The following is a 26,851-nucleotide window of genomic DNA, read 5'->3' as shown; positions in this document are numbered from 1 at the left end:
GTAATTCCCACACTTTGGGAGGCTGAGGAGGGAGGATCGCTTGAGCCTAGGAGTTCCAGACCATCCTGGGCAACATAGTGAGACCTTGTTTCTATAATGGTAATAATAATAATAATAATAATAATGCCAGGTGTGGTGGCACACCAGTAGTCCCTGGCTACTGGGGAGCCTGAGGTGGGAGGATCACCTTGAGCTAGAGGAGGGTGAGGATGCAGTGAGCTGAGATTGTGCCACTGTACTCCAGCTTGGGTGACAGAGCAAGACCCTCTCTCAAAAGAAAGAAAAAGAATTCCTCAAACGAGCAAGCCTTCTACCTAGTGCAGAAGGCAGTGTTCACCCCCACTGCCACCTGCAAGATGAATGTGAGAAAGAGCACTGAAACACTGAGCCTACCCAGGAGAGGAGGAGGTTTTAAAAACTGCCCCGCTACCTCCCAGAGAAAAGGGAAAGAGAACAACGCTGTTTGTAAGGAGAGCACCCTAAATTTCTGCTCTTTGTGTAGAAAGTACATGTACTGGAAAATAATTGGGCTTTAGCCCCCAGGGGAGAGGTGTGCAGTTCACAATGGTAAGAGGCTGTGGAATTAACTGGGTGTGAGAAGAAGCTCACACCCAGTTGGAAAATGAAGGAAGCTGAAGCAGAGCTGGGTGTTCCAAGTCAGGTATCTATTGGTTTCCTCTAAGGAACTCACAGATGCACTTCTGCTTCTGAGAGTGTGGCTCAGCAACCTTAATGCTGGATAAAACATTTTAAAAATCTTTTAAAATGTACTGATAAGCTAGAAAATTGGTAAGGAATACAGAGAAGCCCAAACCCAAACAAAATGAATAACTTAGAGTAGTAGGCAGAACATGGAATGCTAGCTTTCACCTGGGAATCATTTGCCAAATGAGGCAAACTTGAGCTTTGTTTTTCTTTTTTTTTTCCCTTCAGTCTCCATAGAGACTGTCAAAAATTAAATTGCCAATGTCTAGTATAGTTCAAGTCATCATGGCAGTGTGTTGGGAAAAGTTTTCAATTAGCAGTAATTGTGCCTCGGATAAACCTCATTTTTACGATACCGCCATTGCACAAAGCTAAGAGCTTTGTTTTTCATAGTCCTGTAGGCACAAGAGCCAAGTGACAAAACCCAGACCCCATCCAAAGTAGGATATCTAATAGAAGACACTCCCCATCACCCAGTGAAAATTAGGACTCCATAGATGAATACTCCCATGGTAGAGACTGCAAGGTAAATTACCTGTTTCAAACTTTCACAATGAGTAGGGGGATTGGTGGAGGTGGTTGGTGGATATCTTTCCTGAGAATCTGTAACAAAAGCTGGCTCCTATGTGGAATTACAACCTGTATTCACAGTCCCTGGGTGGTTCAAAAAACTGCAAGCTGAGAATGTAGTTTAAATTGGTTCTCGGCTAACAGTGCTTCCAGGCATCTGGCAGAATCAAACATAAATCCAGTCTGGGAGAACTTACCTCCAGTCCAGGCTTCAAAGGACTTCCCCAAATGTAATCCCAAGAAATATGAGCTCACAGTCATGAATCACAAACACAAAGCACATGCAGAAAACATGGAACCATGAATGACAGTAGAAAAAACAGTATAATATTCATAACAACCTCAAATATAGGGAGTTGTCAGTGTCAGACACAAAATTTATAATACTATGTCTAATATGTTTCAAAAATTAATTTTATTTCATTTTTATTTGTTTATTTATTTTTTGAGACAGAGTCTCCCTCTGTCACCCAGGCTGGAGTGCAGTGGCGTGATCTCGGCTCACTGCAAGCTCCACTTCCCAATGGGTTCACACCATTCTCCTGCCTCAGCCTCCCGAGTAGCTGGGATACAGGCACCTGCCACCAAGCCAGGCTAATTTTTTGTATTTTTAGTAGAGACAGCGTTTCACTGTGTTAGCCAGGATGGTCTCAATCTCCTGACCTCGTGATCTGCCTGCCTCGGCCTCCCAAAGTGCTGGGATTACAGGCATGAGCCACCGTGCCCTGTCGTCAAAAATTTATTTTAATAGACTAAAGTAAGGGTTGGACATATGAATAAAGAACAAGAGTCCAAAATCTTAAGAACCAAATAGAATTTAAAAAATGGCCAGGCATGGTGACTCACACCTGTAATCCTAGCACTTCGAGAGGCTGAGGTGGGTGGATCACAAGGTCAGGAGCTCGAGACCATCCTGGCTAATACAGTCAAACCCTGTCTCTACTAAAAATACAAAACATTGGCCAGGCGTGGTGGCATGTGCCTGTAGTCCCAGCTACTCGGGAGGCTGAGGCAAGAGAATCACTTGAACCCGGGAGGCAGAGGTTGCAGTGAGCCTAGATCACGCCATTGCATTCCAGCCTGGGCTGCACAGCAAGACACTGTCTCAAAAAGAAAAAAAGAAAGAAAATCTTTAAGTTAAAAATGTAATGCACAGGGTTAACAACAGATTAGACACAGCCAAAGAGAAAATTAGTGAATAGAAGGTCAATCTGAGGAAATTACCCACAAATGGACAAGGAGATGACAAAAAGTTTAAAAAAGGCAGAGAGCTATAACACATCTAATCTGGGTTCCAGAAGAAGAAAAGAAGAGAATCGAGGCAATATTTGAAAAAGATAAAGGGTGAAAATTTCCAGAACTGATGAAATATATAAATTTAAAGATTCTGGAATCCTGACACTCCAAGCCAGATAAACAAAAATAAATTTATACTGAGACACATCATAGTGAAACTGTAGAACATCAAAGAAGATCTTTAAAATCCAAGAGAGAAAAAACATATTACCTTTGAAGGAATGAAAATTAGAAGATGGCTAGCTGGTGTGATGGCTCCCAGCTACTTGGGAGGTTGAGGCAGGAGGATGGCTTGAACCTGGGAGGTGGAGGTTGCAGTAAGCTGAGATTGCACCATTGCACTCCAGCCTGGGCAACAGAGCAAGACTCTGTCTCAAAACAACAACAAAAAAGGAGAATTAGAAGATGGTAACAATGGAAGACAGCTGGAATTATATCTTCATGAATGAGGATTAAATAGAGGGATTTTTTGAAAAACAAAAAACAGAATGTCATCAACAGAGACTTATTAAAGTTGGGTGTCTTTCAAATGGAAGGAAAATGATTCCACATGAAAAGTCATATATAGACAATGAAACAGCAAACAAAGAAAATGGTAAATCTATATGTAAATCTAAATTAAAATTGACTATATAAAACTATTGATTATGTCTTGTGGGTTTAAAAAAAGATGAAACTAAAATCCAGGTCAACAGAAGAAAATCAAGGTGCTCCTGATGAGAGATTAAAGGTTCTAAGGTTATTATATTGTTTTGGAGGATAAAGAGGGACTTCAGTGGGTTGACTATATGTCACAAAAGTCCCTATGGCCTCTTGGTCTCTCATTTTCTCTTAATGTCAGCATTTGTTTCTCTTCCTCCTTTATGAAGACCTCACAGCCAGTCAACTGAACTTTTTTCCTACCAGGGCTCTTGATTCTTTTATGCCCACCTTGTGCTGAAACTGACCTACAAAATCCAGTATCATGCCAGTTGAAAACTGCTGGGAAAATGAGCCTGTTGACAATTTTTTTTACCCATTTTCAAGCCCACTTCTCCACTTCACCTCCAGTCTTAGAGATAGACGTTCCTTTACTGATTTGGAGAACAGTGCTCTCTCTCGGGGTCCTTGGTCCCCAATCCCTTCTAATCTATCATCCATATTTCTTCTACATCTCACATTTTGTTTTTTCTTTCGTCTTTTTCCATCAGACTTATAACCATGCTTAAATCTCTCCCTTCTGAGAGTCAGATACACACACACACACACACACACACACACACACACACACAGATTTCTTGTCCCCAGATGTCTCTCAGCTGCCATTCTTCTTTACCCCTACCCATTTCATCTGAACTTCTAGAAAAAGTATACCATCTTGTGAAGACCAAGTCCTCATTTCCCATTCATGCCTTGTTTGACTGTTGTTTGGCTTCTACCTTCACCTTACTCTGATTTTGCCAACATGACCAGTGATTAGCTAGTTGATGACTTGAATAGACATCAGGCAGATTTTATCTTATGCTATCTGGCACTTATCTCCCTGAAACTCTTTCCTCCACTGGCTGCTAATACTGCCTTTTCTGGAGCTCCTAGAATTTCTCTACATCCCGCCTTTGTCCCCACTCCACCCATTTTTTTTTTTTTTTTTTTGAGACGGAGTTTCATTCTTGTTGCCCAGTCTGGAGTGCAATGTTGCAATCTCAGCTCAATGCAACCTCCACCTCCTGGGTTCCAGCGATTCTCCTGCCTCAGCCTCCTGAGTAGCTGGGATTACAGGCGCCAACCACCACGCCCAGCTAATTTTTGTATTTTTAGTAGAGACGGGGTTTCACCATGTTAGCCAGGCTGGTCTTGAACTCCTAGACTCAGGCAATCCACCCATCTTGGCCTCCCAAAGTGCTGGGATTACAGGCGTGAGCCACCACGCCAGGCCCTTTCTTTTTCTAACAGCTTTATTGAGATATAAATCATGTACTATAGAGCTCACAGTTTAAAGTGTACAATTCAGTAGTTTTTATACAACCATCACTACAATCTAATTCTAGAACATTTTCATCATCCCCAAAAGAAAACTTATGCCCAATAGTAGCCATTCCATAATCCTACCCTGCCACCTTGCAGTCCTAGGCAACCACTGTTCTACTTTTTCTCTATATAGTTTGCCTATTCTGGACATTTCACATTGCAGGCATGCAGTATGTATTTGTTTGTATGTGTATGATTGGCTTCTTTCACTTATCGTGTCAGAGGCATGTGACCCAGAGCAACTCCATTTTAAATAAGAGCTGGGTAAAATGAGGCTGAGACCTACTGGGCTACATTCCCAGAGGGTTAAGCCATTCTAAGTCACAGAATGACATAGGAGGTTGGCACAAGATACAGGTCATAAAGACCTTGCTGATAAAACAAGTTGCAGTAAAGAAGCCGGCTAAAACTCACCAAAACCAAGATGGCGACAAGAGTGACCTCTGGTCGTCCTCACTGCTATACTCCTAAAAGCGCCCTGACAGTTTACAAATGCCATGACAACATCAGGAAGTTACCCTAAATGGTCTAAAAAGGGGAGGCATAAATAATCCACCCCTTGTTTAGTAGATCATCAAGAAATAACCATTAACATGGGCAACCAGCAGCCCTCTGTCTATGGAGTAGCTATTCTTTTATTTCTTTACTTTCTTAATAAACTTGCTTTTGCTTTGCACTGTGGACCTCGCCCTAAATTCTTTCTTGCGAGAGAGCCAAGAGCCCTCTCTTGGGGTCTGGATAGTGACTGCTTTCCTATAACAGTAGTGCTTCTGAGGTTCACCCATGTTGTAGCCCATATCAGCAACGCAATCCTTTGTATTGCTGAATAATATATGATTATATGGATATATCACATTCTGTCTAGTCATTCATCAGTTGGTGGGCATTTGGGTTGTTTACACTTTTGGCCTTATTGAACTCCAACTCGGGCTCAAGTGACCCGCCCGCCTCTCCTCCCAGGTGCTAGGATTACAGGCGTGAACCATCGCACCGGGTCTCAAAGATTATTATTTATAAAACCTGGAGTTGCTACGGCAGAGGGGACCAACTGGATACTTTGGAGGGTGAAGCTCCCCCATTCACAGAGCTCTAGTGGTTGGCTCGGATTTCTGCACAGACGGAGACACATACAGAAAACACACACTCGGGGGAATTCATCAGCTCCTGCGCACAGTTCCAAAACGCCACCCCAACCAGAACCTCCCCTAAGCCCTCAACCCAGCGCACCAAGGTCCCAGGTGCACCAGAAGTGTAGTCTGACTCATGCAGGTCCGCTGACTGCTGCTGGGGAGGGGGCCCCGCCCAAGCTCTACGTCCTGAGCCTTGGAGAAGAGGCCGAGCACCTGAGGAATGGGGGTTGGTCGGCAGTGAGTCCCAGAGCAACGACGCGCGCCCCTAGACTGCGGCCCCGGGTTCGAGGCACTGCCCCCTCCTCTCCGCTCCAGGTCCGCGCTCGGGGCTGGGGGAGGGGGCGCAGGGAGGGAAGCGGCGGGCTAGTTGCAGAGGAAGTGCAGCTTTGCCTCGCCCATCACCTGCCGCAGGGGGTCTGGAAGCCAGACTCCGTCCCAGCCGTTGTCGTCGGGTTGCGAGGCGCAGAAGTCCCCAGGTGCTAAGAGCCCGCAGCCATTTTCTCCCGTGGGTCCTCATCTGAAAGTACCGCGCCGAGCCACCGGCGGGAAGGGGAGGGCGGGGACGGGCCTCCCAGCCAATCAGGAACCACATAGTTCGGCGCGCTGTCTCCATGACAACGGCCTGGGGTTCCGCTAGCTGCTCTGGGTTCTGCTAGCTACTCAAGAGTTCGAAGGCAGAAAAGACCTACTCACACGTTCACCGGAAACCGGGAACGCAGGGGCGGGACCAAAGAGACTGGCAGAGGTCTCCAGGTGCCCGAGTGGTGCCCCAAAACCTCTTCAAACCCCGCGCCCGGTGGGCAAGAGGGCGCTCCTGGGCTTGGAGGGCGGAGGATGAGGCATTCAGCGGGACCTAGTCCCATCCCAGCCTGGGAGAGCATCAGGGACCCGTCGTTAACGTCAAATGCCTTCCTTGTCTGCCTTCTTTGTTGCCTGTTCTATCTTTCATATCCACGAGGACCCCATTCTCCATGATGTGCTTATTTCACGTTGCATGTCTGTATCAAAACCTCTCATAGACCCCATAAATATATACACCTGCTGTGTACCCACAAAAAATAAAAAACAAAAACATCCACGAGGGACCGGGCTTGGTGGCTCACACCTGTAATCCCAACACTTTGAGAGGCCGAGGCGGGGGGATCGCTTGAGCCCAGGAGTTTGAGACCAGTCTGGGGAACATAGTGAGACTCCCCCGCCCCCCCCCGTCTGTACAAAAACAACAACAAAACAAAAACAGAAGCAAACAAAAATTAGCCAGGTGTGGTGGCCCAGCTACTTGTGAGGCTGGGGCAGGAGTATCGCTTGAGTCCAGGAGATCGAGGATGCAGTGAGCTATGGTCAGAGCGAGACCCTGTCTCTAAAAAAAAAAACAACAACAAAAACAAAAACAAAACCCAAAAAACAAAAGAAAACAAAACATTAACATTCACGTGGATTGGACCTCCAGTTCCTCCCGCGGCCCGGAGTGGGTCTCCCCCATAACACAAGAATATCCAACTTTCGGTAACTTAAAACGTTCATTAAAGTGCCCCACCCTCTGGTTTCCATGAAAACCGTGAGACGAGATGGGACCCAGCGAAGGTAGCCAGATCCGCTTCTGTTAAGCCAGAGAACCTGCGATTCCCAGAGCAACAGGGAACCCGGGTGCCCTGACGGGAAAACAGGGCTGAACCGCTAAGTGGGGCCTGGGTAGCTTCTGACCTCCTCTGCGGGGTCTGAGGACGAGATGCGCGCCCACCCGCTTTCGACCTCGAGAAAGCGTGTCCCAGCACCCCGGCTACCTTTCCTCTACTGACACCTGGCGCCTGCTTTGCCTCGCCTTTCTCGAGCGTGCATCTCAAAACTGCTGGGCTCGAGCGCCACCTGCCGTCCTCTACGACGCAATACTGCTCTAAAGCCAACCGCATAGCAGCAATACCGGCAGGGGACCAGGCGAGGCACTTCACCTCCGTTATCTCAACTGAATTTAACAACCTGTGAGGTAGATATTCTCATCCCCGTTTGACACCTGGGGTAACAGGTTCAGAGAATTTAAGAAACTTGCCAAGCCCACTCTGACACCAAGTGTCACCCAGGATCCAAGAAGCCGCTGTCCTCAGAGCTGTATACCTTCCCATGTCACAGTTGAGCCTCTGTCTTCAAGGGCCCTCCAGGGTCCCTTCTGGCCTGCCTCTGACTCTGTAGGCTCAGCATCGTTCTTCTCCAGGGCTTTCTGCCCCTCTGTGGTTGAGAGACTGGATGGCGCTGGTCTGATGACCAACACCGTGTGTGCAAGCCACCACACCGGATCCTGAACTGCATTAGAAAATTGTTTTTGGTTTTTTTGGTTTTTTGGTTTTTTTTGAGACGGAGTCTTGCTCTGTCGCCCAGGCTGGAGTGCAGTGGCGCAATCTCGACTCACTGCAACCTCCGCCTCCTGGGTTCACGCAATTCTCCTGCCTCAGCCTCCCAAGTAGCTGGGACTATAGGCGCTCGCCACTACGCCCGGCTAATTTTTTGTATTCTTTAGTAGAGACGGGGTTTTACCGTGTTAGCCAGGATGGTCTTGATCTCCTGACCTCGTAATCCGCCCGCCTCGGCCTCCTAAAGTGCTGGGATTACAGGCGTGAGCCACCGCGCCCGGCCTGAAAATTGTTTTCTTATAACCAATAGATTTAGGAACTAATTTTCTATTAATCAATATGTACGTTTACCTATTTTATACGTTGTAATGGGATCTCTCTCCTACCCCACCCACCCACCCACCCAGCATCACTTCCCTCATCTCTCAGTAAGAGCACCCTCTTCCTTTAGGGGCAGTTCTTCCTCCTCCTCTATGAAGTTCTGGTGATGAGGACAATCACAGACTCCATGTGACCCAAAGCAGGCCAATCAGATGCTTCCCTCTGGATGTTTTATGTAGATGCTCTATAGAAGGAAGCGTTTCCCCCTAGATTGTAGCAGAGCTATGAGGACTGGAAGCCATTACACAGACAGGAGTCCAAAGTGCAGGCTGAGAGAGACAGAAGGCAGGAAGAGATGAGGGATGGGAGAGGAGATGGGAGAGGGAGATGGGAGGAGGGAAGGGAGAGGAGGCGACAGAGAGAGAGAGAGAGAGGAGTTCTTTTTGTGCCAGTCCCAAGTTAGCTGGCCCTGCGTGCAGCTCTAGCCCTGCTAGTTTGACAGTTTAATTATATGCACCAATAATTTCTTCCTGTTTTGTTTTGTCCTATGCTAGTTTAAAATGGGTTCTCTGGCCGAGCGTGGTGGCTCACATCTGTAATCCCAGCACTTTGGGAGGCCGAGGCGGGTGGATCACCTGAGGTCAGGAGTTAAGAGACCACCAGCCTGGCCAACATGGTGAAACCCCATCTCTACTAAAAATACAAAAAATTAGCCGGACGTGGTGCTGTGCCCCTGTAATCCCAACTACTCAGGAGGCTGAGGCAGGGGAATTGCTTTGAGAGGCAGATGCTGCAGTGAGCTGAGATCGTGCCACTGTACTCCAGTCTGGGTGACAGAGGGAGACTCTGTCTTAAATAAATAAATAAATAAAGTCAATATATAAATAAACAAAGTGGGTTCTTTGCTGCAACCAGAGTCCTAGATAATATTCCATGACACTAGCCACCCCCAAACTCAAAATGTTCAAAACAGAATAAAGCTAGTACAGATTTTGTTACACTTTTGATTTTGAGTTAATGATAGACTCACAAGAAGTGCAAAAGTAGAATGAAGAGGTCCCGTGTACCCATCACCCAGTTTCCCTCCATGGTGGCACCTTACATAGGACATTCTCAAAATCAGGAAATTTATATTGGCACAACATATTTATCTAAAGACCTTACTTGGATTTTTACCTGCTTTGCATATATTTTTTATGTCTTTGTTTATAATTCTTTGGCACCTTATCATATGTATATATTAATAGAACCATTGTAAATTTAAGATACAAAACTCCTATTACCACAGAGAGACTTCCTTTGGTCTACTCTTTTTTTTTTTTTTTTTTTTTCCTTCGAGATGGAGTCTTGCCCTGTCGCCCAGGCTGGAGTGCAATGGTGCAATCTTGGCTCACTGCAACCTCTGCCTCCCAGGTTCAAGCGAGTCCCCTGCCTCAGGCTCCCAAATAGGTTGGACTACAGGTGCATGCCACCACATCTGGCTAATTTTTTGTATTTTAGTAGAGACGGGGTTTCACCATGTTGGCCAAGATAGTCTCGATCTCTTGACCTCGTGATTTGCCCACCTCAGCCTCCCAAAGTGCTGGGATTACAGGCGTGAGCCACCGTGTCCAGCCTGGGCTACTCTCTTATGGTGATACCCTTTCTAGCTCCTTCTCTAATCCATGACAACCACTGATCTATTCTCCATCTCTACACTTTAAAAATCTCTATTCCTTTTAAATGTTATACAAAGGAAATCATGCAGTATATGAGCATTTGAGATTGTATTTACTTTTTACTCAGAATAACGCTCTTGAAATCCATCCAAGTCATCATGCGTATTAATAATTAATTCCCTTTTATTGCTGAAGACTATGCTATTGTATGGAATACAATTGCATTGTATGGAAAACTGTACCACAGTTTGTCATTCGTTCAATCTAATTAAAGTTTCTTATTCAGATATATGTTGGGGAGGGCAGATAACAAAAAAAACCCGGGCACTCAGTCCCCCAGGCCCACACAGTGAGCTGTGAGCATCTGGGGCCTTGTCACAGACACCCTGTGGTGACATCTGATAGGTCTGATCTTAGTCAGGTTACTGACACCTCCACAAGCCCCAGAAAATGACTTTCAGTTCAACAAAAGTTCATCGAGCACCTAGTAGCCCCAGCTGTCTGAGTTCCTCTGGTGTTCTACCACCCTGGACCAATCTGAAGGGCTCTACAAACTCTTTATTTTTTATATATTTTCATTTACATAGAAATGGGGTCTCGTTATGTTGCCCAGGCTTGTCTTGAACTCCTGGGCTCAAGTGATCCTCCGGCCTCTGCCTCCCAAAGTGCTGGGATTACAGGCATGAGTCGCTGTGCCCAACCTTCCACACACTCTTGATTAATCTCAACCGGGGTGACTCAGGCCAGAACCAAGTGGTGTCACCTCAAGGCGATGTAGTCCCTCCAGGTAACAAGGGTCAGCAGTCAGGAGACCTCACACTGGGCTCCAGTTCAGCCACCTGGCTCTCCCAGAGAGGCCCTGCTCAGGCCAATCACTTGTCCCTTTGTCAGTTGATGGATGGGCCCCAGGAGTACCCTAGTGAGTGGTGAAGCCAGCTGGACTTCCTGGGTCCAGTGGGGACTTGGAGAACTTTTCTGTCTTACAAGAGGATTGTAAAACACACCAATCAGCACTCTGTAGCTAGGAAGGGGATTGGAAAATGCACCAATCAGTGCTCTGTAGCTAGCAAGAGGATTGTAAAATGCACCAATCAGTACTCTCTAAAATGCACCAATCAGCGCTCTTTAAAATGCACCAATCAGCAGAATCCTAAAAGTAGCCAATCACAAGGAGGATTGAGAAAACGGCACTCTGACAGGACAAAAACAGAATATGGGAGAAGACAAATAAGGGTCTAAAAGCTGGCCACCCCCTCCAGCCAGCAGCAGTGGTCCCCTTCAACACCATGGAAACTTTGTCCTTTTGCTCTTAACAATAAACCTTGCTACTGCTCACTCTTTGGGTCCATGCCAAAGAGTGGCAAGGGTCCATCCTTAAGAGCTGTAACATTCAGCTGCGAAGGTCCGCGGCTACGTTCTTGAAGTCAGCCAGACCATAAACCCATCAGCGGGAACCAACTCCCGACACCCTAGCATCCCATGTATGCCCTCACCCTGTGGCCTGGTCTCTTTTACCCCAGGCTTTCCTCATGGACTTGAAGTCATGAATGTCCACCCAGGCAAGGCTTTCCCCAGATACCTCTGCATTCCCAGGACAAGGATATTCAATGACCCTGGGATGTGGCTGGTTGTGGGAAGGGGACTGATCCCACATAGCCATTCAAGATGCAGATGGCATCTGAGGGTTTTTGCAGCCAAGCAGAGGACTGTGCTTAGAGACAAGAAAGTGGACAAGGCCGGGCATGGTGGCTTATGTCTGTAATCCCAGCACTTTGAGAAGCTGAGGCGTGCAGATCGCTGAGGCCAGGAATTCGAGACAAGCCTGGCCAACATGGCGAAAACCTATCTCTACTAAAAATACAAAAAAATAGCCTGCGCCTGTAATCCCAGCACTTTGGGAGGCTGAGGCGGGCGGATCACGAGGTCAGGAGATCGAGACCATCCTGGCTAACATGGTGAAACCCTGTCTCTACTAAAAATACAAAAAATTAGCCAGGCGTGGTGGCGGGCGCCTGTAGCCCCATCTACTCTGGAGGCTGAGGCAGGAGAATGGCGTGAACCTGGGAGGCGGAGCTTGCAGTTAGCCAGGATAGTGTCACTGCACTCCAGCCTGGGTGACAGAGCGAGACTCCGTCTCAAAAAAAAAAAAAAAAAAAAAAATAGCCTGGTCCAGTGGCTGTTCGAAATCATGCCACTGCACTCCATCCAGCCTGGGCAACAGAGCAAGACTCCATCTCAAAAAAGAAAGAAAGAAAGTGGACAAAATGAGCCAAGGACAGGATAGAGAAGGAGGGCAGAGAAAGAGTGAGGGACTAGAAATTAAACAAAATTGGGCCAGGTGCAGTGGCTCATGCCTGTAATCCCAGCACTTTGGGAGGCGGAGGCGGGCAGATTGCTTGAGCCCAGGAGTTTGAGATAAACCTGGCCAATCTGGTGAAACCCTATCTCTACTAAAACTACAAAAATTAGCCAGGCCTCATGGTATGCACCTGTAGTCCCAGTTACTTGGGAGGCTGAGGCACAAGAATCACTTGAACCCGGGAGGCAGAGGTTGCAGTGAGCTGAGATCGCACCAGTGCACTCCAGCCTGGGCCACAGAGTGAGACCTTGTCTCCAAAAAATAAAAATAAATAAAAAATTAAACAAGATTATTCTCATGCTATATTTATTGAATTATGTTTGTATCTGAATTTATTTATTTTTTTCAGGTGGAGTCTTGCTCTGTCGCCAGGCTGGAGTGCAGTGGTGTGATCTGAGCTCACCACAACCTCTGCCTCCCGGGTTCAATCGATTCCTCTGTCTCAGCCTCCCGAGTAGCTGGGGTTACAGGTGCCCACCACCACACCTGGCTAATTTTTGTATTTTTAGTAAAGGTGGGGTTTCATCATGTCGGCCAGGTTGGTCTCGAACTCCTGACTTCAAGTAATCCGCCCACCTTGACCTCCCAAAGTGCTGGGATTACAGGCATGAGCCACTGCACCTGTCCTTGTATCTGAATTTTTAAATAAACTTGCAAATTAATTAACTTGCAAATATTATAGCTGAGGTAGTTTTTGTTCATGGCTAATGTCCTCCAACATTACAATCAGATACATGAATCCAAGAACCTGGGTTAGATTGTCCTGAGGCTGGGCCTGCCAGGGGCCCAGTTACAGGGACATTTGACAGTCAAGCAGGTTCTGCCCGTAAGAGGAGCTTACTCACTCGTGTGCCCAGGGAATGTGCTGAATTAACTGAGCTAAGCTTATGACGTAAAAGCTTTACTTTATTTATTTATTTATTTATTTATTTATTTATTTATTTAGAGACGGAGTTTCGCTCTTTCACCCAGGTTGGAGTGAAGTGATTCAATCTCAGCTCACTGCAACCTCTGCCTTCTGCTTTCTAGTGATTTTCCTGCCTCAGCCTCCCGAGTAGCTGGAATTACAGGTGCCCACCACCATGCCCAGCTAATTTTTGTATTTTTAGTAGAGATGGGGTTTCACCATGTTGGCCAGGCTGATCTCAAACTCCTGACCTCATGATCCACCCGCCTCGGCCTCCCAAAGTGTAGGACCACAGAAGGCTTTGCTTTATTTTAGAGACTAATGGGTTTTGAGAAGAACTAAGATATCTCCTTCATTGTGTAGATGAAACTAAAGCCCAGAGAGAGAAAGACACTAGTTGGAGGAGGAAGAATGTGGTGTAGGAAGGAAAAGATGCCTGTCATCTGCTGGAGGGATTCTTAAGTTACACTGTAGCATTATGTCTTTTAAAATTCACCAGGTAAAAACTTATGCTTAAAACTATTTAAATTCAAAAGTGGTAATTTAAAAAATAGAATGTCAAGTAAAGTGGCTTGAACCTTTAATCCCAGCACTTTGGGAAGCTGAGTCCGGAGGATCACATGAAGTCAGGAGTTCAAGACCAGCCTGGGCAACAAAGCGAGATCCTGTCTCTACAAAAATACAAAAATTAGCTGGGCATGGTAGCATGAGCCTGTGGTCTCAGCTACAAGAGGAAGGTTAAGGTGAAAGGACGGCTGGAGCCCAGGAGTTCAAGGTTTGAGGCTGCAGTGAGCTGATTGCACCACAGCACTCTAGCCTTGGCGACAGAGTGAGACCCTGTCTCAAAATACTACTACTACTAATAAAGTGAACACATTGCTTGACTGGGCTTTGCTCATTTGCTTTGCTTTCTTCCATTTTGTTCCACTTTCTCTTCGCTGTTTCCAGGTCTGCTGTTGTGTGATCTCCAAGTGCCTTTCCCTCTCTGGGTTGCTATTTTTTTTTTTTTTTTGAGACTGAGTCTTACTCTGTCGCCCAGGCTGGAGTGCAGTGGCCGGATCTCAGCTCACTGCAAGCTCCACCTCCTGGGTTTACGCCATTCTCCTGCCTCAGCCTCCCAAGTAGCTGGGACTACAGGCGCCCGCCACCTCGCCCGGCTAGTTTTTTGTATTTTTTAGTAGAGACGGGCTTTCACCGTGTTAGCCAGGATGGTCTTGATCTCCTGACCTCGCCTGTCTCGGCCTCCCAAAGTGCTGGGATTACAGGCTTGAGCCACCGCGCCCGGCCTTGGGTTGCTACTTCATCTGTACAATGCAGGAGCTGTTTTGGCTGATCCCAAACAGCATTTTAATTTTTTCTCCCACAACTGCTAAGTCCGGTGTGTGAAGGTGTGACCTGAGCAGAGGTGAGAAAATACGAAGGTTAAAGTCAGCTGAGTCCTTCATCTCTGCCTGGACCTGGGTCTGGGCTCACGGCCTGCCTGGGGCTGATGGCCACAGGCCGCTGCCCCCCACTGCCCCAGCGTCTGATAAGCTGCGCCTGGGGCGTTCTCGGTACCTCCCCGCCACCGCCTGGGGACAACACAGCCGCAGCTCCGCGGTTACCATGGCGACCCAGCTGATGTAGTCTCGGTAGCCCCCTAGTGGACACTTATGGAACCTGAAGTTCTTTCCTTTCCCTCGGACGGCGTATTTCACCTGCAGCCCTTTCCAGAGAGGGGGCGGCTCTCTTACCCGGCCTCTGTATTGCTTCTCACTATCCTGAGCCTGGCCATCCGCCCCACCTCTCCAGACATTTCGGTTACTCCGCCAGGGACGAGGTTTCTCTGGCTTTGTCACCCAGGCACAACAGCTCTAATTACCCATCCCTTCCAGCTAGGGTCCTGGGGACTTCAGAAGGGCTGTCACCCACGGCACTTCCAAAGTCCCTCTCGAGAGTGTAAAAGTCTGGCTGGGCGCGGTGGCTCACGCCTTTAATCCCAGCACTTTGGGAGGCCAAGGTGGGCCAACATGGTGAAAACCTGTCTCTCCTAAAAATACAAAATTTAACCGGGCGTAGTGGCGTGTGCTGTAATACCAGTTACTTCGGAGGCTGAGGCAGGAGAATTGCTTGAACCTGGAAGGCAGAGGCTGCAGTGAGCCGAGACCATGCCACTGCACTCCAGCCTGGGCGACAGAGAGACTCTGTCTCAAAACAAAAACAAAACGAAAAAAGAAGACAGAGCGGAATTTATTATTATTTTTTTCTGAGACAGAGTCTCACTCTGTCGCCCAGGCTGGAGTGCAGTGGCACTATCTTGGCTCACTGCAACCTCTGCCTCCCAGGTTCAAGCGATTCTCCTGCCTCAGCCTCCACAGTAGCTGGGCTACAGGGGTGCGCCACCAGATCTGGCCAATTTTTGTATTTTCAGTAGAGATGGAGTTTCACCATATTGGCCAGGCCGATCTCGAACTCCTGACCTCAAGTGATCCACCCACCTCGGCCTCCCAAAGTGCTGGGATTATAGGCATGAGCCACTGTGCCTGGCAATGAGTGTAAAAATCTTATGTGATGTGGAATAAAATACACTTCCCTTGGCCAACTCCCCCTGCCCACTCCACCCCCAGCGACCCTCGACTCAGACTCTAGCTTTGGGATCCACTTTTCTTTATAGGCCTCATGCATCTGCATGATGGAATCCCATAGGCAGCACAGCCCGGCCAGAATCCAGGGAGCCATTAGTGCATGGGGTGGGGCAGCATCACCAGAACTGTGCATACAGCCTCAGATGGGAGACTGGCAAGCACACAGACAAGCCAACCCAATACAGGCCTGGAGGTGGGCAGTCACAAGGTTGGTGGCACAGTTTGCTGGGAGCACCACATGGAAGGAGGAGGACTGCAGCCTGAGCTGGGCAGAAAGGCTTCCCGAAGGAAGTGATGCATGAGCCTTGAAGGATGAGTAGGCGCTGGGCTGGGGTAGAGATCTCAGTGATGGCTTGAGGGGTAGGGGAGGACTTCTCTTCAGAGTCTGCCTTCCCGAATGTCACTCCTCATCAGGGCCCCTCCTTGCCCTTTCCCTCTTCTTACCCTGGCCCCATTCCCTGGGCAACCTTCCCCAGCCCAACAAATGTAACCAGCATCCCCTTGTTACATGTGATCCTTTTCCCCTTGTTACAGGCAGTCCCTGGATGTGCCTCGGACTTACTTGCCTTCCTGGTGAGTTTATTCATCCTTCAAGACCCAGCTAGAAGGCTGGGCGCAGTGGCTTATGTCTGTAATTCCAGCAGTTTGGGAGGCTGAGGCAGGCAGATCACTTGAGGTCAGGAGTTTGAGACCAGCCTGGCCAACATGGTAAAACCCCATCTCTACCAAAAATACAAAAATTAGCCAGGTGTGGTGGCGAGTGCCTGTAATCCCAGCTACTTGGGAGGCAGAGGCAGGAGAATCACTTGAACCCAGGAGCTGAGGTTGCAGTGAGCAAGATTGTGCCATAGCACTCCAGCCTGAGCGACACAGCGAGGCTCCGTCTCAAAAAGAAAAAGACCCAACTAGATGTTCACCCTTTCTGGCACCTTCCCAAAACCACCCTTTCAATCCTGTATTTATTCCACAAACTTCTACTGAACACCAGATATTAGGCCCAGGATGTGGCCTTACATTGCAACTTTTTTTTTTTTTTTTTTTTTTTTTGAGACAGGGCCTTACTCTGTCACTCAGGCTGTGGTGCAGTGGTGAAATCATAACTCACTGCAGCCTTGAATTCCTGGGCTCAACCAATCCTCCTGCCTCAGCCTCCCACGTAGCTAGGACAACAAGTGTGTCCCACTATGCCTGGTTAATTTTTGTATTTTTTGTAGAGATGGGATCTTGCTTGTTGCCCAGGCTGGTCTTGAACTGGCCTCATGTTACCCTCTCACACTGGCCTCCCAAAGTGTTGGGATTACAGATATAAACCACCACACCTGACCCCTACATTGCACCTTTCTGTTCATTTGTCAGTCTTCTTAGCTGGCCAGTATCTCCTATGAGCCAGGGGAAGCTGAGTTGTGTCTTTTATTAATCCTCAGCCTTTAACATTCACGCCCTGAATGAATGGGTTAATGAATGAGTGAATGTAAGTACAGCTTCTCCTTGCAAAAAACAAGTAAGAAACACCTCAGTTCACAGGGCTGGCACTCTCTGATTTCCAGTTCTGTCCCCTGCCACTGTCTCAAAGGTATTTGGTCATATGTTATTAAATTAAAGTGAATTAAAATTTGCTTGAAATAACTACAGACTCCCCCGCTCTCCTGGGCCTGCAATGACCAGATTACATCTCTTCCAGGCACAGAAGTTTGACATTTCATTGCAAAGTCATTTTCTTCTCATTTCCTTATGTTGCTAAAATATTCTATTTCTCTTCACTTCCCCTTTGTGTCCCCATTACTCACGTTTAGTTAAATTTATCTGCTGCCATTTAATCATCTGAGATAAGCTTGCTAGTGTGGCTGTTCCTAGGGCACTGCTTCGCCTTCCCAGACCATCTGTCTCCTCCTGGGCCACTTGGAGAATGGGATCCAGACCCCTCCCCCAGGGCACAGGGTGTCTGGGTTACCTTCAGACCCTGGGCTTCTCCCCAAGGCAACTGACTTCAGGGTCCTCCCTGCCCTGAACCCACCCACTGCCTTCCTCCCCAGCCACCTCCTCTTCTGTTTTCTGGGGTATGGTTTTCATTCTGCCTCCTGACCTGGCACTTCTGTAGCCCCTTTGGTCACACTGAGCAAGTGGCCTCATAACTCTTCTCTCAGTGGGATCAATGAGTAAATCCTTAAAGGGACAAAATACCTAGCAGGGTAGCCAATGTGGGAATCGTTCAGTGCCCACTTGGGATGCTGCCAGACCTGCCACATTCCCAGAGCTGGCTGGGGCACCTTTCTCCTCTCTGGTCCACCCATTCTCACAGTGTAGCCAGGGGAACATCATTCTCCCTGGAGGTAGTTGGTGGAGATCAGAAAGGCACATTTTGGCTGGGCATGGTGGCTCACGCCTGTCATCCCAGCACTTTGGGAGGCTGAGGTGGGCGGATCACTTGAGGTCAGGAGTTCAAGACCAGTCTGGCCAACATGGTGAAATCCTGTCTTTACTAAAAATACAAAAATTAGCCAGGCATTGTGGTGGGCGCCTGTAACCCCAGCTACCTAGGAGGCCAAGGCAGGAAAATTGCTTGAACCCAGAGGCACAGGCTTCAGTGAGCCAAGATCGCACCACTACACTCCAGCCTGGGCAATAGAGAAAGACCCTGCCTCAAGAAAAAAAAAAAAAAAAAAAAAAAAAAAAAAAAGCCTCCTGGGAGGAACACAAAGACATTGGCAGAAAGAAGTTGAAGGTTACTTCTGGGCCAAGGGGCGAAGAAGAGGTTGTCAGGGGACTTAGCCTAAATTTCACTGCGGGGCAAAGGGAAAAGAAACTCCATAGGGTCAGTTTAAAGGACAAAGGGAGACAAATAAAAATTATTTTATAGCTACATTTTATGAGTCATGTTTGTAGGACTATACATATATTATCTCATTTAATTTCTTTCTTTAAATAAATGTGCTTTATTTAATTAATTTTATTTTTTGAGACAGGGCCTCACTCTGTTGCCCAAGCTGAGTGAAGTGGCACGATCACAGCTCACTGCAACTTCAACCTCCTAGGCTCAAGGGACCTTCCCACCTCAGCCTCCTGAGAAGCTGGGACTACAGGTAGGTGCCACCACGCCCAGCTAATCTATCTTTCTTTCTCTCTCTTTCTTTCTCTTTCTTTCTCTCTCTTTCTTTTCTTTCTTTCTTTCTTTCTTTCTTTCTTTCTTTCTTTCTTTCTTTCTTTCTTTCTTTCTTTTTCTTTCTTTCTTTCTTTTTCTTTTTCTTTTGTTCGTTCATTCTTTTTTCTTTTTTCTTTTTTTTAATGTAGAGGAGTGTCCCTCTGTCACCCAGGCTGGAGTGCTGTGGCGCAATCATAGCTCACTGTAGCCTCAAACTCCTGGGCTCAAGTGATCCTCCTGCCTCAGCCTCTTGAGTATGTGAGACTACTAGTGTGCAACACCACACCTAGCTAATTTTTTAAAAGGTTTTTTGTAGAGATGTGATCTCACCATGTTGCCCAGGCTGGTCTTGAACAACTGGTCTCATGTGATCCTCCCACCTCCGCCTCTCAAAGTGTAGGAATTACAGGTGTGAGCCACTGTGCCTGGCCTGAAATGTACTTTATTCTCATGTCAATTCCAAATGTATGCATCTTTCTAGAATAAGATCCTATCTCCAGTCTACATTCATCTATATTTTCTATGATCTCCAATTGCATCTAGGTCAAACAATCTATTATCTTTATCATTTTCCAGTTTATGCTCTTAAACTCTTATTTAATTTTCACAACAACCCTGAGAGAGAAGAGCTCTTGTTCTTTGTGTTCTATGTCTGAGGACCAGAAATTAAGAAAGGGATCCAAGGAGTATGTGACAGAGTCAAGGTTGATTGGAAAAGTCAGGCCTGGCATTTGGGTGGGGGTGCAGGCAGTGGCGGTGCCAATAGGTGGTGTCAAGGGGCTTTAGGAGCGGGCGTCAGCAGCTGCCATGGACTGAATGTCTATGTCCCTCCACAGTGCACCAATGTGATTGTATTAGGAGTGGGTGTCTTTGGGAGGTGATTCGGTCATAGGGTTGGAGCGCGCTCATGGTGGGGATTAGCGTGCTTATAAAAAAGGTTCCAGAGAGCTAGCTCACCGCTTCCACCACATGAGGACACAAGGAGAAGGCACCCTCTAGGAACTGGAAAGCAGACCTCACTAGACACTGACTCTGCTGATACCATGATTGTGGACTTCCCAGCTTCAGAACTGTGAGAAATCAGTTTTTGTTGCATATAAGCTGCCCAGTTTATGGTATTTTGTTAATAGCAACCAAAACAGACTAAGACAGCAGCCCTCCCTCAGATCTCAGTCACACCTCTATTCTTAAGTACAGACAGTTGCTTAGATGCCCTCTGAGGAGGTTCTGGGTGGGGCCTTTTGATAGATGCCTCTAGGACAGTGGCACTGTGGCAACCAGGACTTCGACAATGGTGCATGAAGCTCTCTGTCTTTCTCTGTGTGTGTGTTTTGTTTGTTTGTTTTGTTTTGCTTTTGTTTGTTTGTTTGTTTTTGAGAGGGGGTCTCGTTCTGTTACCCAGAGGCTGGAGTTGCAATGGTGCGATCTTGGCTCACTGCAACCTTTGCGTCCCGGGTTTAAGCAATTTTCCTGCCTCAGCCTCCTGAGTAGCTGGGACTACAGTCACACACCACCATGCCAGGCTAATTTTTGTATTTTTAGTAGAGACAGGGTTTCACCATGTTGGCCAGGCTGGTCTCAAACTCCTGGCCTCAGGTGATCTACTCACCTTGGTCTCCCAAAGTGCTGGGATTACAGGTGTGTGTGTACCACCATGCCCAGCCTTCTCTCTCTTTTTGAGAAGATTTCTCACTGTGTTGCCCAGGCTGGCCTTGAACTCTTGGGTTCAAGTTATTCTCCTGCCTTGGCCTCCTAGGTTAGCTGGGAGTACGGGCATGCACCACACCCAGCTACTCTGTTTCTTGAAGATCCCCACGAACACTGGGTCAAGTGTCATGACCAGAACTGATAAACCCAGAGCCTTGCTTGAGCGAGCTCAAGTTTTGCAGGGAGCAAGAACCAAGAGTCTGTCCGCAGGGAAGAGGGTGCCCAGGCCCAGGAGACAGGTGAGCACTTCCAGGCTCAGTGCCAGGGGGTTGCTACCTGCAACTGGACAGTTCCCAGGAGGCCTGGCAAGGCTCTTACCTCTGATTCCCTCCCAGAGAGTCCCCTCCGTCTCTGCAGGGACAGCCTTCCCTTTGTAAACTTGGCTGTGGATGGTTCTGGTTTCACATCAACATATCCCTGACCAAGACAGAAATTCTAAAAACCTAGATTTCTTGAAAAATTTAAAATTTCTTGTATGAACTGGATTCTTACTCTCTTAATGCCACTTACTTATGGGTACTGTACCTTCAAGAATGCAACAGGCCCCCAAGAAGCCTGGCTTGTGTCCCCAGCCTCCTTTCTACCATTTCGTTCCCTTGGAATAGATGGATGAAAATGGGCAGGCCGGCCTACGAGCACCCGCCTAGTGCAGACACATGGCTGTCGTTTGCAGTAGGGATGGACTGAAGTCCCACAGGGTTTTCTGAGCCCAGCCACAGGTGCCTGGAGGTCAGAAGAGACATCTGCCAGGGGCTTAGATGCAGCTGACATTGGACTATTCCTTTTTTCTTTTTCTTTTTCTTTTTTTTTTTTTTTGGAGACAGAGTCTTGCTTTGTCACTCAAACTGGAGTGCAGTGGCACAATCTCGGCTCATTGCAACCCTGCCTCCCGGGTTCAATGTATTCTCCTGCCTCAGCCTCCCAAGTAGCTGGGATTATGGGCATGCACCATCATGCCTGGCTAATTTTTGTAGTTTTAGTAGGATGGGGTTTTGCCATGTTGGCTAGGCTGGTCTCGAACTCCTGACCTCAAGTGATTCGCTTGCCTCAGCCTCCCAAAGTGCTAGGATTATAGGCATGAGCCACCATGCCCAGCTGACATTGGACTATTTCTGAAGGAAAAGTCTTGCATTTTGCCCTTTAACAAGACTTCACAGGTGATTTAATGTGACTCCAATAGAGGCCACATCTGAGGTGTCCAATGGGTGTTATTTTTTGAAGCTCCTCTTTCATTTTTTCCAGTGAACGAGTTTCAGCAGGTGTTGAGAAGTCTGAGGCGGCATTGGGTGAGCTGCCATGAGACAGTGTATGTCTGGTGTCTAATTTGATTTGACTTGTTTTCATGTCCATGAGAACTTGGAGCCAGGAATAAAAAGCACAAGCGGCAGAGATGACAGCTCCTTGCCACATGTCCTGCCTCTCTCCACTCCAAGGGTTCACTCAATAGTCACAAAGAGATGGGAAAGGAGTGTGTCAAAGAATTCATGTCAGATACACATAGCATGGGTGATTGTTTTTGATTACTTTTTTTTTTTTTTGTGAGACAGAGTCTTGCTCTGTCGCCCAGGTTGAAGTGCAGTGGTGCAATCTCAGCTCACTGCAAGCTCTGCCTCCTGGGTTGAAGCGATTTTCCACCCTCAGCCTCCCTCGTAGCTGAGATTACAGGTGCGCACTACCACGCCCGGCTAACTATTGTGCTTTTAGTAGAGACATGGTTCCACCTTGAGGGCCAGACTTGTCTCGAACTCCTGATCTCAGGTGATCCACCCGCCTCAGCCTCCCAAAGTGCTGGGATTACAGATGCCCAGCCTATTTTTGATTACTTCTGAAAAGCCTCAGAAAAACCTCTTCCCCAAACTAGCCACCATAAGGCAAGAGGGTGATTTATTAAGCATGAGTTGGACTGGCTTAGCTCTCCTGGTTGGCTAAAATTGGCCAGAAAAATAAAGTAATTTGTGGTTGTCAGATTCTAAATTAAATGATTCAAATACTACTGTGGCTGATTAAAAGGCTTTATTCAATTTCCTCCTGACCACATGCTCTCCTGTGAGAGGAGGATATACTGTTTCTAGAAGAAATGCACTATTTGGAGCCTGTTGATCTAATCTAATGGATGGTGGTTATTAAATACCATCTCCCTACTTTTTTTCTAAATGAAAGGTGAGACTGAAGAAGAAGAAAGAAATGACGTCCTGTTTGTTTAACTATGAATGATTCTCTCTTGCCAGGTTTCTGGTTAGCACCCTCTACAGTGAACCAGGGTGGGTACCTAAGACATTTTTAAGTACGCTTAAAAGACCTCTAGGCAACCATAACAAAGGTCAACAAATGAAACTCAAGCATGAATAAACAGGAAGAAGAGTCTGGGATTGCAGTTGACCATCTAATGGTGCCGTGCATCACCCACAGTACCCGCTGAAGGGACAGTCTCGTGCCAGCCACCTTAGTGCCCTCCCTTCTCGGCCTTGCTGATTAGACCCCGAGGGAACCAGGACCCAAGGCGGCCAATCCAGAGATGTGTCATGTGCCCTGGCAGAAAACAGATGAGCTAGCTTAGGAACATGAATGAGGAACTCCAGCAATGAGGAGGTTAGCAGCAGCTGATGCAGGCACTGAAAGGGGGAGAGAGAGGTCAGAGAGAGACCACAGGACTCTGGGAGAGCGCTGGAGTAACCAGCTGGCCAGAGTGGGCCTTACTCTGGTCCAGGCTCTGTTCCAGTTTGTTGCACTCATCTTGAAAGCAAGCTCAGCCCTTCTTCTTCTTTTTTTTTTTTTTTGAGACAGAGTCTCACTCTGTCGCCCAGGCTGGAGCGCAGTGGCCGGATCTCAGCTCACTGCAAGCTCCGCCTCCCGGGTTTACGCCATTCTCCTGCCTCAGCCTCCCAAGTAGCTGGGACTACAGGTGCCCGCCACCTCGCCTGGCTAGCTTTTTGTATTTTTTAGTAGAGACGGGGTTTCACCGTGTTAGCCAGGATGGTCTCGATCTCCTGACCTCGTGATCCGCCCGTCTCGGCCTCTCAAAGTGCTGGGATTACAGGCTTGAGTCACCGCGCCCGGCCTTTCTTCTTTTTAAAAAAATTTTTATTTACTTATTTTTTTTTTTTGAGACGGAGTCTCGCTCTGTTGCCCAGGCTGGAGTGCGGTGGCCGGATCTCAGCTCACTGCAAGCTCTGACTCCCGGGTTTACACCATTCTCCTGCCTCAGCCTCCCGGGTAGCTGGGACTACAGGCGCCTGCCACCTCGCCGGGCTAGTTTTTTGTATTTTTTAGTAGAGATGGGGTTTCACCATATTAGCCAGGATGGTCTCGATCTCCTGACCTTGTGATCCACCCGTCTCGGCCTCCCAAAGTGCTGGGATTACAGGCTTGAGCCACCGCGCCCGGCCTATTTACTTATTTTTTTGAGACAGGGTCTTGCTCTGACGCTCAGGCTGGAGTGCAGTGGCGCCATCTCCACTCACTGCAACTTCTGCCTCCCAGGCTCAAGTGATTCTCCTGCCTCCCAAGTGAGTAGCTGGAACTTCAGCCACACATGACCACACCTGGCTAATGTCTGTATTTGTAGTAGAGATGAGGTTTTGCCAAGTTGGCCAGGCTGATCTCAAACTCCTGGTCTCAAGTGATCTTCCCACTTTGGCCTCCCAAAGTGCTAGGATTACAGGTGTGAGCCACCACTCCCAGCCTGCAACCCTTCTTAAGGTAGCCTAAGCAGAACTCAAAGGAGCCCAGCTGAACCCAGGAATCAACAGAAGATTTTCAGCAGGAACCACAGAGCAGTTCACCACCATATGAAACAAAGCGGCTTTTGGAGAGTGAGTTGTGTAATCTACAAGGGATATGATGAGGCCAGACCATGGGGGCAGGAAATGGCCCTTTGGCCAAAGCAAGGAGGAGGGTAGCAGGCACTGGGGAAGAATGGGGCTCACCTGCCTGCGGCCACCTCCCACTAACCGCACCTCTAGGCTTCCGTCTCTGGAGGAAAGGATGCCACAGCCTGGCCCTCCTACCCCAGGCCAACAGACAAGGGGGCTCACAGAAGGGAAGCTTGCTTCGAACTCCAAGTACCTCCTAGGTCTGGTAAGACAGCATGACCTTAGACCTTGGAAGGGAGCACAAGTGGAAACACACCCAGGCTCTGGCTTGGCCCATCCATAGGTGCAGAATCCCCCATCTGGGATTCCCTCGGTTTACTGAATGAATTTGTTTCCATTTACACTTTGGTTTTTAGCCAATGTATAATTTTCATTATGTTAAGAATTGGTCTCATGTAGTGAATAAGGCCATAGGCCTTGGTGCCAGGCTGTTGGGTGAGCTTCTGGCCCTGCTACTTAATGTGTCGCCTTGACCTAGTCACTTAGCCTCTCTGTGCCTCAGTTTACTCATCTGTAGAATGGGAACAATCTGCCCCTCCCTAGGAGCATTGTCTATGAGATTAAAGGAGCTGTCTGTTCTGTGCCAGGGCTTGTAACAGATCCTGCCCATGTCAATATCAGCTTGACTTTTTTTTTTTTTTGAGACAAAGTCTGGCTCTGTTGCCCAGGCTGGAGTGCAGTGGCACGATCTCGGCTCACTGCAACCTCCGCCTCCTGGGTTCACACCATTCTCCTGCCTCAGCCTCCTGTACTCAGGACTACAGGCACCCACCTCACGCCCGGTTAATTTTTTGTATTTTTGGTAGAAACGGGGTTTCACTGTGTTTGCCAGGATGGTCTCGATCTCCTGACCTTGTGATCCACCCGTCTCGGCCTCCCAAAGTGCTGGGATTACAGGCATGAGCCACTGCGCCCGGCCAGCTTGACATTTTATTGGACATTTGTGTTTCTTTTCTTTCTTTCTTTTTTTTTTTTTTAAGACAGAGTTTTACTATTGTCGCCCAGGTGTGATCTTAGCTCACTGCAACCTCAACCTCCGCCTCCTGGGTTCAAGTGATTCTCCTGCCTCAGTCTCCCGAGTAGCTGGGATTATAGGCTCCCACCACCACATCCAGCTAATTTTTGTATTTTTAGTAGAGATGGGGTTTCACCATGTTGGCCAGCCTGCTCTCAAACTCCTGACCTCGTGATTTGCCCACCTCAGCTTCTCATAGTACTGGGATTACAGGCATGAGCCACCGCGCCCGGCCCTTGTGTTTCATTTCAAATGCTTCTGTCCTGGCCCTTTGACCGTTTTTTATGGGGGGGTGTTTTTCCAGTTGACCAGCAGGAGGTTTTTTTTGTTTTGTTTTGTTTTGTTTTGTTTTTTGAGGCGCCCGCACCACGACCAGCTAATTTTTTGTATTTTTAGTAGAGACGGGTTTTCACCGTGTTATCCAGGGTGGTCTCGATTTCCTGACCTCGTGATCCACCCGCTTCGGCTTCCCAAAGTACTGGGATTACAGGTGGGAGCCACCGCGCCCGGCCCAGCAGTTCTTAATAACGCCAGCGCCCTCCTCCGTCTGCGCTGCGCGGCTGAGGCCCATACAACCTCCAGGGGGCGCCCGGGGCTCGCGCTGCCTCGACGCGGTGGCCCGTGGGTGTCCGGGCGGGAGAACTGCAGATCCGAGTGCGTCCTTCCTCTTGGTCCCCGAGCCTCCTCCCTCTCCCTTACCCAAAGACAGTGAGCTGGAGCGCGGGCGGCTGGATGCATAGCGCAGCCTTCGCAACGGGTCTTTTTTCGTCCCACTTTTTATGGGACCTTGGGCTTCCAAACCGACGTTGGATGGTTTGTCAGCGGATACTTTCACCGCCCACCGCAAACTTGCAGAGCCAAGCGGGGCTGCTCTCCGGAGGATCTCGGAGGACGCCCCCTGCCAGCTGCCAGCATCTGGGGCAGAAGGACTGCGTTTGGGGTGGGAAATGAAGTTCTGGTTTTTCACATTTACTGGCCTACACTGGCGTCTCACTGTGACCTAGGAACTGGAGATGGAGGCTAGGGGTGGGAGTTGGGGAGCCACAGGCTGTGGGACGGGGGTTTCCACCGAGATCGGTGGTCACCAGGCAACAGCTCCTCACCAGGCAGAGGCCTTAGACAGCAGCATCATGGGCGACGGATGGAGACCATGGGATTCAGGGGCCTGAGAGGGAGGCAATGGGATGGCCACAGAA

The 26,851-nt window shown here is 48.2% G+C and overlaps 1 protein-coding gene and 1 non-coding gene across 2 annotated transcripts in view; both read right to left on the bottom strand.

Annotated features, from left to right (window-relative positions):
• Positions 1–2,939, bottom strand: part of ZFP90 (ZFP90 zinc finger protein) — a 35,050-nt gene extending 32,111 nt beyond the window's left edge. The window contains exon 1 of the mRNA XM_038007968.2: positions 2,783–2,939. The gene's annotated coding sequence lies outside the window, so the exon portion shown is untranslated. The remainder of the gene's footprint in view (positions 1–2,782) is intronic.
• LOC119627798 (U4 spliceosomal RNA) lies at positions 934–1,078 on the bottom strand. Its single transcript, XR_005244025.1, has one exon. It is a non-coding gene; the product is annotated as a U4 spliceosomal RNA (small nuclear RNA).
• Positions 2,940–26,851: the final 23,912 nt, after the last annotated feature.

Source organism: Chlorocebus sabaeus, chromosome 5 (genome assembly GCF_047675955.1).
Source record: "Chlorocebus sabaeus isolate Y175 chromosome 5, mChlSab1.0.hap1, whole genome shotgun sequence".
Taxonomy (NCBI): Eukaryota; Metazoa; Chordata; class Mammalia; order Primates; family Cercopithecidae; genus Chlorocebus; species Chlorocebus sabaeus.
Note: the sequence above shows the minus strand (reverse complement) of the source record. Positions and strands in the feature narration are given on the sequence as shown.